A 10,936-nucleotide genomic window follows, 5' to 3' on the forward strand; every position below is an offset into this window, starting at 1 on the left:
TGCTCACACAAATGCAAAGCTTTATGTGATAACTGTATAGCTTTGTCTAATGACCGTTACATTCAAACTTCATTTGAAAATTGTCGAGGTCTAACAGTCATGTCAGTGTTAAAAGCATACAAGTTAATTTTATGAAATTGAATAAAAATCTAGAGGAACTTTGACAAAGTTAATAACTAGTAATACAGATAATAATTATAGTTTTATATTAAGCAGTGAGTCTAAACACATACTTAACTAAAGTTTTCACCATTCCCTAAGTTATGCTTCTTTTAGTAGATTTTAAGTTTAATCGCGATCTTCTCACGATAATTATTACCGTCACCATTGATTTCTGTTAACCTTCAAATGCTATACGTTTGAAAATAACTCAAAAAATTATTTAAGTGGAAACTTTACGCTGTAGCATCTAGGCTGAATTTTACTTAATATGTATTTAATAGGAATTGAGTATGTTATATTAAAACGATTTTGGAGTTTCGCCACGTCATTACAGTCCATGTCGCCACATCCAATCATGCTCTATGTGACGACCGGAGATGTTAACAATAGTTCTGCAGCGTAGTTTTCATTGTTCAGTCTACATTACAAGGACGACAATTTCAACAAACCGACTTCTCGGATATCAATAGACGACTTGGCCGTTATACCTTCGTATGGAAAAGCAGGAAGATCCATTCCATTTTTTAACTGCTTGTGGTATGTGATGGTTGAATGAATACATTCTCGAATCAACTTGTTTATACGTGACTTGTGTCGTTATTCTAGACGGCGATCCTTCTTGAGTATGTTGGGTACTGTTGCTTGGGGCACGTAGACGGCTATTTTTTATACCTTCGTATGGAAAAGCAGAAAGATCCATTCCATTTTTTAACTGCTTGTGGTATGTGATGGTTGAATGAATACATTCTCGAATCAACTTGTTTATACGTGACTTGTGTCGTTATTCTAGACGGCGATCCTTCTTGAGTATGTTGGGTACTGTTGCTTGGGGCACGTAGACGACTATTTTTTCCCTTGACCTATGTATTCATGGATTCTTCTCACCTGTCATAAGACGTTACACTTTGCTTACCACGGCTTGGATACAACTTGTTCCAGATCTTGTCCTGGATGGTCCTGGTGCTCCAAGTTGATCCATATATTTTTAATTTCCAATGCCATTAATTGAAACGGACATCCACGGCTTGTAAATTCGAAATACTCGATCAGAACATATCTTTATTATCTTAGTGCGTGAGCGTTTTGTGTCACAAAGAGCTGTAACATATTATTACCAAAAGCGATCGATTTTCTGTGGCATCACACTACTTACCTAATATCAAAAATGTAGTTCTGATGCATCCGTTCCACTGCGATTTTATATCGGCTGTGCTTGTCACGTGACTTACTGATATGCATATTCTAGATACTTTTAATATAAAGTACTCAAACTTCTGTATTCAAGCATTTCGTAATGTTAAGAACCAAAACCACAATTGCCTAGTCTATAAACTTGTGAAAGTATTTTATTCAATGATATAGTAGCAATGATAACATGGCACATGAAGAGCGCAGACGCACATAACTAATGGCATAACGATTTTTAGAATGAAAGTGTACTTGTACACATCATATTTTTTCTTTTATTTTCAAGGTTTTGAGTATAATTATGAGATGAAATGTTTTTAAGTCTGCACTAGCTACTGTACTTCTTTAAAAAACAAGAACAGTTAAAAATTTGTTTTCCACATTTGTCAGTAATCAATATTAAAATAAATGTGAGTTGTTGAAAGTTAAAATGAAATAAACTACAGTTATAAAATATAATTAATTAACTCCTTTTTTTGTGTATATTATTTTATTTATATTGTCGTAAATACTGAATAGGCCTTTTAATATTTTAAAATTATTTAATATTGTTTAGGATTTTTAATATTCGTTATTACTACATTCAATATCAAGAAATAACAAAGTTTATTTTCACATGTTCTTTTTCCCCATGGCACCCAACCATCTCACAGCTAAAACGTAAACAACTGAATGGCTTACCAGTAATTAAGTAGCACGAGACCTTACGCTTTCTCTGAAATAGGATAAATATTATATGCTCAGAATATTTGATTAGCAGAATCCTGGTTAAGGAGCCAGAAAAAGTAGAGAATCCCTGGGTTAGATTTTTTCCTGATAACGATAAATAGCTTATTCAGAAGTTAATAAAGATTAATTAAACAGAACCAGCTGTTATTCAGTAAACGTCATAAAAAGTTACTCTGACTAAACAGCATTGACAAAGTAACAATTAGAAATAAAGCCTTCAAACATCGTATTTGAAGCCAAACATAGCTGTTGAAATTATTACACAATACTTCTACATATTTTGGTGTTATATTAAATGTAAAAGTATCGTTAAAAACGGGACCTGGTGTAGTTTGGTGGTCAGCGTGCAGGAAGTGTGAATCCGATGGCTCTAGGCTCGCGTCCCGTCACCGCTAAAATGTGCTCAGCACTTTGGGGACGTGAAAGCTCCACGAGACGACAGTCAAATCCCACTATTCGATCAGATAAGAACAGCCCAGGAGTTGGCAGTGGGTGTTGTCTACTAGTTATCTTCTCCCTAGTCTGTTATAAATTAGGAAAGAGCGTTTTTAATAAATAATGATGTAGTGTAATTCATGTATGTAACTATTGACAAATAAAAAACTTTAATTTGCGGTTGTGTGGCTTTGTGCGAAAACATTGATGTGACCAAATAATACATTAAAGAATTCCCCGTTCAATACTTCAATATTTTTATCACTAGCCTGTAAATATTAAAATTGTTCTATTAAGACGTGAGTGAAGGCGAGAAGTTTCAGTTTCGATTGATCGCTGTAAGTCAGGGAAAAACCCAACAAAAACACATTAATATAAGTAAAATCTAATCAAGACAATAAGAAAATCTGTAGCAATGACTTGACAATATTATCATAACGTCTGACTCTTCGTAATCTGGTAGCTCATTCTAGCTGTATACAGAATAGAGATATAAATGTTGACTTAACTGAGCTGATGAGAGAACGTCACATGTACACAGAATAAAGATATAAATGTTGACTTAAATGAGCTGATGAGAGAACGTCATCCGTACACAGAATAGATATATAAATGTTGACTTAACTGAGCTAATGGGAGAACGTCACCCATACACAGAATGGAGATATGATTGACTTAACCGAGCTGGTGAGAGAACGTCGCCAATACGGAGAATAGAGATATAATTGACTTAACCGAGCTGGAGAGTGAGAACGTCACATGTACACAGAATAGAGATATAAATGTTCACTTAAATAAGATGATGAGAGAACGTCACCCGCACACAGAATAGAGATATAAATGTTGAGTTAAATAAGCTGATGAGAGAACGTCACCCGTACACAGAATAGATATATAAATGTTGACTTAAATGAGCTGATGAGAGAACGTCACCCGCACACAGAATAGAGATATAAATGTTGAGTTAAAGGGTGACGTTCTCTCACCAGCTAAGTTAAGTCAATTACATATCTCTATTCTGTGTACGGGTGACGTTCTCTCACCAGCTAAGTTAAGTCAATTACATATCTCTATTCTGTGTACATGTGACGTTCTCTCATCAGCTTACTTAAGTCAACATTTATATATCTATTCTGTGTACGGGTGACGTTCTCTCATCAGCTTAATACACAGAATAGAGATATGTAATTGACTTAACTTAGCTGGTGAGAGAACGTCACCCGTACACAGAATAGAGATATAAATGTTGACTTAAGTAAGCTGATGAGAGAACGTCACATGTACACAGAATAGAGATATATATGTTTACTTAACTAAGCTGATGAGAGAACGTCACCCGCACACAGAATAGAGATATAAATGTTGAGTTAACTTAGCTGGTGAGAGAACGTCACATGTACACAGAATAGAGATATATATGTTTACTTAACTAAGCTGATAAGGAATGATATTCTGTAACATTTAAGACAACTGATCATTAATATGCATTGTAAATTACGATTTTATTTCAGTTACAAACTAAAGAAAAGCTGTTAGTTGAAACACCACTCAAACTCAAAGATAATAGAAAAGTTGCTAAAGTTGGCAGATAAAATATGAAGTGTCATTAAAGAGCCTTACATATCTTATACCAACCACTATAACAGTTGGTATCCAGTTGCAACAACCCTAACATAAGTAATTCAAATATCTACCTAACTATCGCATTCTATCACAACAGTTGATTTCACTTCCTTAATGTCATCAATTTGTCATTAAACCCAAACTTAATTTTCTTATCAACACCCTCTGTTGTTGTTTTTTTAAACAGTTTCAAGTGTTATATTATCAAAATATATTCATAATTAAAGTTTTGATAGAGTTGATAATTTTAATAGCACGTCAAACTTTAAACAATTATGCTAGTTTGGTTGCTGCAATCATGTTATCACGTGTCTGATTATGAAAAAGTCATTTATCTTATTGAGATCTTTTAAATAAATCCACTTCAAAGTATATGGTTTTAAAAACGGATTCTTCCTCTTCTGTAGTTTTATCTATGAGATTTTTTTTTTCAATTTGAACTCTTGCATACCAATTCACCCATTAAGTAATTATGTTATTTTGTTTTTATAGCACTAAAAACCGAGTTTCGATAGATATGGTGTGCACAACACAGCTAGCCCGTTATGTACTTTGTACTTTAACTACAAACAAACTTATCCATTTTAACCTACCGTTGTCTCAGTATCCCCAACTTTCAAGACACATCACACGTTCATTAGCTCCATACATTTTGAGATGGAGACGAGAAGATAAGAATATCAGAGACGTTTATTTACTTTGTATTCATTTTATAGTGAAACCACTTCTATCGACAAGAAACAATCTGGGTTCTGCTAAATTATGTACTTACATATACCATATACTTACTAACAACCACAAGGGTTACGTAAAGGCTTGCATGTGCATTAATTACCTTAAAATGTATATTTCTAATATATACTTACCTGCTATTTCATATCATATAAACTAAGGAAATGAAAGATAATATGTACTTACACGTATAGTTGCATGCCTAACTGAAGATGCCTGTAAAAGGGTAACTCAAAAGGATGCAGTTCGTTAAGTTAAACATACATTTATATGTGACCAACAAATATTGACTTCGGAAGCACATAAGTATTTCATTATACTTTTTTAAACTAGGCCATGTGGCTCTGTATAAACTAGAAATGACGTCAAGTGAACGTATGAAATTAAAGAAATTTAGACATATATATTTCCTAAACTGATGATTTGTTAAATTAGTCAGAGCTATTGCAATAAGAGTATATTTTTGCCCTCTGAAGATGTGATCTATAATTTTGTGAAAAAGGTACGTATACATTGACTTCATTACATGCATTTGAATGATAAAAACATCCACCCATCTATTGTATGATGCCACCTATAAATGTTTAAACATAAATCGAGGGAAATTTATTCTTATTCCAAATTATTGATACTTAGTCTGAGATATTAAACACATCCAGAAACCTCAAAGCTTTGATATTAAAAAGCTTACGCAATAGAAAACTTATTTGTGTAGAATAAGAAAAATCCAGCATATAGGATACTGATATTTTTTGTCGTTTTCTTACTGTAAGAAAAAAAAAGTATTTGAAGAAAATAGATGAAGTTATGCTGGTTTAATTCGTATAAGCTGAGAAATGTTTGTAAAATTAAGACAGTGTAATTATTTAAAAAAGATTGAATACATAAAGTTACAAACTAGTGATTTCTCTGACTTTTTTATAGCTCAAGAACCCATTTTGTGATTATCGAGTCTATCCAATCACGAGCGGAGATTAGGGAGTGGCAAGTGGGTGCATTGCCCCTAAACTGTCAACGTATCACCAAAAGTTGATAAGTCCGTAAGGGAAGACTCTTCATGGTACCTATTAATCCCCATTTCCCCCCCTCCAATGTGAAAGTCAGTCTACACCTTTGTACCTAATATGGAATTACGAAGACTAGATTGTTCATTGATTTCTTTACGTCAACTACATGTCATCTAACGTTTGTGCTAATAAGAAATATATATATTTTTAAAAGAGCGTGTTGATTATTCGAATAATATACATTTTCGACTGTAGCAAGTGTAAATTAATCTCCAGAAAGAGAAAATGAACATCAGTACGTTATCATAACGCGATAACTTGCTTTACATGCCTATCATATATTATCATAATTATTTTTAGTACTTTTATTTTATTTCTATTTTAATGGTGAGTTCTAAAGTTTCTTTAAAAAATGATAAAAATAATCATGAGAATGATTCCTATATGAAATCAGGTTGATTGTTTTGATGTATATAAACATATTTTATTCTCCTGTGTAGGGGTCATATTGCTTTTGAATTGCTTCTATTTCTTCTTCAGTGTGGTCCTCCAGCGGAAAGTCTACGGACTTACAACGCTAAATGCCGGGGCTCGATTCCCCGCGGTGGATACAGCAGATAGTCCAATGTGCTCTAAAGTTCTAAACAAAAAAATAACATTTTGTTCTTTTTCAGTGTAGGGGTCATATTGATTTTGTTATTCTTGTGTTTCTTGCATAATTGATCATAATATTATACTTTCATATCTGTCATATTTGCTTTGATTGCTTTCATGGAGCCTTGATGTCTTTATATATCTTCCACAAAATTTATCGTGACAGTTTGTTAACCCTAGAATGGCATTTCAAGTCTCTATTACCATAAAGTTACAGCTCGAATACTGACTGTTTTAATCTTATTTGTTTTGTTTGGTGCATTGGATGTCATACTAACAGTATAACATAAATTGTTAACATGTATCATCAAAATTCATCACTTTTCGGTCATTTTCAAACATGATAATTATTCTTTTTTTTTAAATTTTTGCCAGTTTATATGGTCTCAGAAGAATATAAAATCATTTGAACGAGTTTACAAAACTATTACATTTTTTTTTGAATTACTGTACCAAAATCAGTAACCTTCATTGTTGAGTGGCTATAGAAAAATAAGTAACTCTTATATTTAAGTGATTTTACTAACATCAGTAATCTGTACTTCTAATTACTTTAATGTAATAGCTTTTTCCTTTAAATATGAGTCAAGATTTTATTTAAATATGTACCGCGGATTTCACTGACAAGTAATCTTTAGATTTTCATGCTTTAATTAAAATATGTTGATCTTAAGTTTTAAGCACCTTGAAAGTAAGTAATAATAATAATAATAAAACAATAGAAAAATGCTATTGCCAGGAGTTTCAAGTCATTCTATGAAAGAAGTATTTCGGTATCGTATAAACAGTTTCTCTTACATTTTCAAGTGTTCCTCAAGTGGAAAACTTCTGAGAGTTATCAAGAAATGTAATTAGAGTAATGTAAAGTATTCTTCATCGTACAGCTAAATCATTATATTTTATTGAAAACCTCTTTTTTAATGCTTTATCAGCCAGAAAACGTAAAAATAAATAAATACTGAATGAAATAAAAAAGTGGGGAAAATGTCATTGTCTTTATAGCTTTATATTTTTCAATCATTCTGTTATAATTATTTGTTTCTAAAAGTTAATGTAAGCGAAGACTTTAAAACTGATTTTTGAATCAATAATTAGCTTACTGTAGAACTAACAAAAAGTTAGATAATGGAATACTTTAAAAACAAATAGTAATTGCAAGTCTTGATCTAACAGAAAATAATAATAATTAATATAAATAAGTAATTAATCGTTGTTAAAATTAAACATATATAAATAAGGTTTTGTTATGAATTCTTACCGTAAACATCTGATTTGTAAAATCACTTAAATAAAATTGATAATAATTATAATTCACTTGCTTAACTTGGTTCACATCATAATAGTTGTTGTTCATAAAAATGATGATAGCTGCGCTAAACGTCGTAACTTAGCAGTGATAGATTAGAGGGAATGCAGCTAGTCAACATCACCCACTGCCAACTCTTTCTACTCTTTAACCAACGAATAGTGGGATTGACCATCACAATATAATGCCCTCACCGATGAAAGGTCTAGCATATTTGGTATGACGAGGATTCGAACCCGAAGATTGCGAGTCGAGCGCACTCACCAGGCCATGCCAGGTCCAATAATGTTCTAGGTGTTTTATATATATATATAGCGCCGAGAACACAATTACGTTTGACGCATCCCAACCTCCTTGATGAGCCCTAGTATTCGGCAAAAAGTATCGTGGAAAACGCATGTGGCGGATGTGGTGTGGTTGACATATTATACTTTGCATTCACTCATGGGTTCTTATAACTTACAAACAACTCCCAAAGTTTTGAACCTATAATTCTTATCTCACCTAAAGCGGTGAAAATAGTCTGACTAATCTTTAAGATTATTGATTAAGATAAAATACACTTAGATCACGTTTAACCTATTGAAAATATACATTATATTTATGGAACAATGAGTGTGTTCACTAATACAATTTATCAGGTAATGGTTACAGCTAAAATATGATTTTGTTTTCTCATATTGGCTACCAAAACATCATATTTAACTTCCAAACTTATTCATCTTAAGGTTTTAAACCAGGATAATCTTAGAAGTACATGTGAAAGTGCAAATACTATTTTTGAGTTCTTACTTTTCTCGCTCCATAATCAAAGAAAGATGAAACATCTCCGTCTTCTCTAATAATTGTAATATATATATACTAGCTGGAGTACCCGTCCCCTGGAGGGAAGTTATGTAAATTCATAATTAATGAAAGGTTATCTTAGGATATGAAAAGTTGCTTCTCTTATATGTAATTGTAAAAAAACACAAAGACGCCCATAAAAACCGCAAAACGCAAAATGCAAAACTGAAAATTTATATGTACCCCCCGCATGGACGTAATAAACCTCCATACCAATTTAGATGTAGATCCATCGAAACGTAGTGAATTAGTTACATGGACATAAAACAGACAGTATTATTATATTTATATATATATATATATATAGATATCATATCATATTATATCATTTATTGTTCAAATTTTGTGCGAAATACAAATAATGTGAAAGACAATGTCTATCAGAGAATAATGGGACATCAAAGTCGATGAACAATCACACTTGAGGTATCGTAGTCTAAGAATTAAGTTCCGTATATACCACAACAATCACATTAGCATTTTTAGTGATGTATGAAACAGTGAACCTTTCTATTTTGTCAGAAATATACTGTTTATTCAAAACATCGCTAGTCTTTACTCAAAACTAAAATTTACTTTAATCAATTTGAGTATAAAGTAATCTACTACCTTGGTTTTAACCAAGCCAGTTAAAAATCTCCCACCAATCACCTTGTATATTGTAACTAAACGAAGTATCCAAGTATCGCCAACAAACCCATAATCGTATTGAAAACCAACTTAGTACAGGTATGAACAATAAAACAGGTATTTTATTAACATAGTGAACGCAAATTCCCCTTTGGAAAGTGCTCTAATCTGGTTATTGACACACTTACCAGATTATATAATGTCAACAAACTATTTTAAAGCACTTACTAGATTATATAGCTTTAACACGGGTTGTTGATATTATATAATTTGGGAAGTGCTCTAACACGGGTTGTTGACATTACATAATCCTCTTGACTATTGAAATTCCATTATCGTTTTGATTATTCATATTTTATAAAGAGAGCACTTCAGACCTACAAAAATAGCACAGAGTTTTGTCTCATATTAATAAACGATGTCTGTTTTTTAGTTTAATTTTTTTATAGTTAAAATGATAATCAGTCAAATTATCGATATGATCACCCAGTGTAAACATGCAGCTGATACTACACGTAGCTACAGTACACGTGTAAGTTTATGATTGCAGGGCTGAGAACTTTGTCCTTTTCCTCAGCACGATGTATAATTCTGATGTACAAAGAAAGGCACTTCAGTGACCGAACTCTCACAAACAGTCTTATCGTATATTCCCTTCTAGACCCCTGGATTAAGTTTATGCTTTTGAACTTGTTTGAGGAGCCACACGTTATCTAAGCTTGTTACTTGTGAACGTTATAGTTCAGGTATACAGGAGAAACAATTATTATCGATAAACAGTGCTTATCAACACTTTCGAGATTTAATCAGTCTCTGTTTATGTAAGTACTTAAAGCGTCTACTAACAGTTTCGTCCATTACTATACAAAAAAAAAACAACAACAACAACAGATTCCTCTGTCCTGTAGTTCTAGTCAGCCACTCGTCTGCATAAACACTCTCAGACAGGACCACATGAAGTGTCTAGGCAAACATGATTTTTCCGTGAATGAGTAATGGAACATTATGCAGAACGTCAGTGGTGTTCATAATGATGATAGAATCCTGGAATACTGGAAGGTGGAAACTTCTGGCATGATGAAAAAGAAATTCACAATTTTAGAACTTTCAAGAACAATTAAAATTATTTAAAAAAAGTAATTTGTGTTTCTGATATGGTATCATTGTTATTACATTCATTATTTATAGAAAATTAATATTGATAAAAACCAAACTTACCTATTATTGAAATTAACGTTTTAAAGAGGCAGAAAATTATATTTTATTTGAAAACGCTTTCTGCCAGTTTCCTTTCGACATGAGACCCGTAAGTGCGAATAAGCACATTATAACACAGCTACAACTAAACAATAAGAAACTGATAAAACTATACGTACGATAAACTGCGATGATCTTAACATAAGCTGATTAAGTATAAAAAATGAACAATTCATAAACTGCGTAGTAATCTGACTTTCACTATAACCAGTAGTTGCTAATCTTGAATATTTATCTACAAGTATTAAAGATTAAGATCGCTGATTCTAGGAGGTCGTAAAGGTATTTCTTACAAGTCTTTATTCGTAATATACATTTTATTGCTTAGTTTTAATAAGATGCAGCAAAGTCAGTTTTCCTTGCAGGT

The 10,936-nt window shown here is 32.3% G+C and overlaps 1 long non-coding RNA gene across 2 annotated transcripts in view; it reads left to right on the forward strand.

The window, feature by feature from the left end:
• The window catches only part of LOC111086334, an 87,543-nt gene extending 80,023 nt beyond the window's left edge, over window positions 1-7,520 (forward strand). For both annotated transcript variants that reach the window (XR_002611048.1, XR_002611047.1), the window contains exon 3: window positions 5,794-7,520. This is a non-coding gene — a long non-coding RNA (uncharacterized LOC111086334). The remainder of the gene's footprint in view (window positions 1-5,793) is intronic.
• Window positions 7,521-10,936: the final 3,416 nt, after the last annotated feature.

The sequence above is a fragment of the Limulus polyphemus genome, unplaced genomic scaffold (assembly GCF_000517525.1).
Source record: "Limulus polyphemus unplaced genomic scaffold, Limulus_polyphemus-2.1.2 Scaffold40, whole genome shotgun sequence".
Classification (NCBI taxonomy): Eukaryota; Metazoa; Arthropoda; class Merostomata; order Xiphosura; family Limulidae; genus Limulus; species Limulus polyphemus.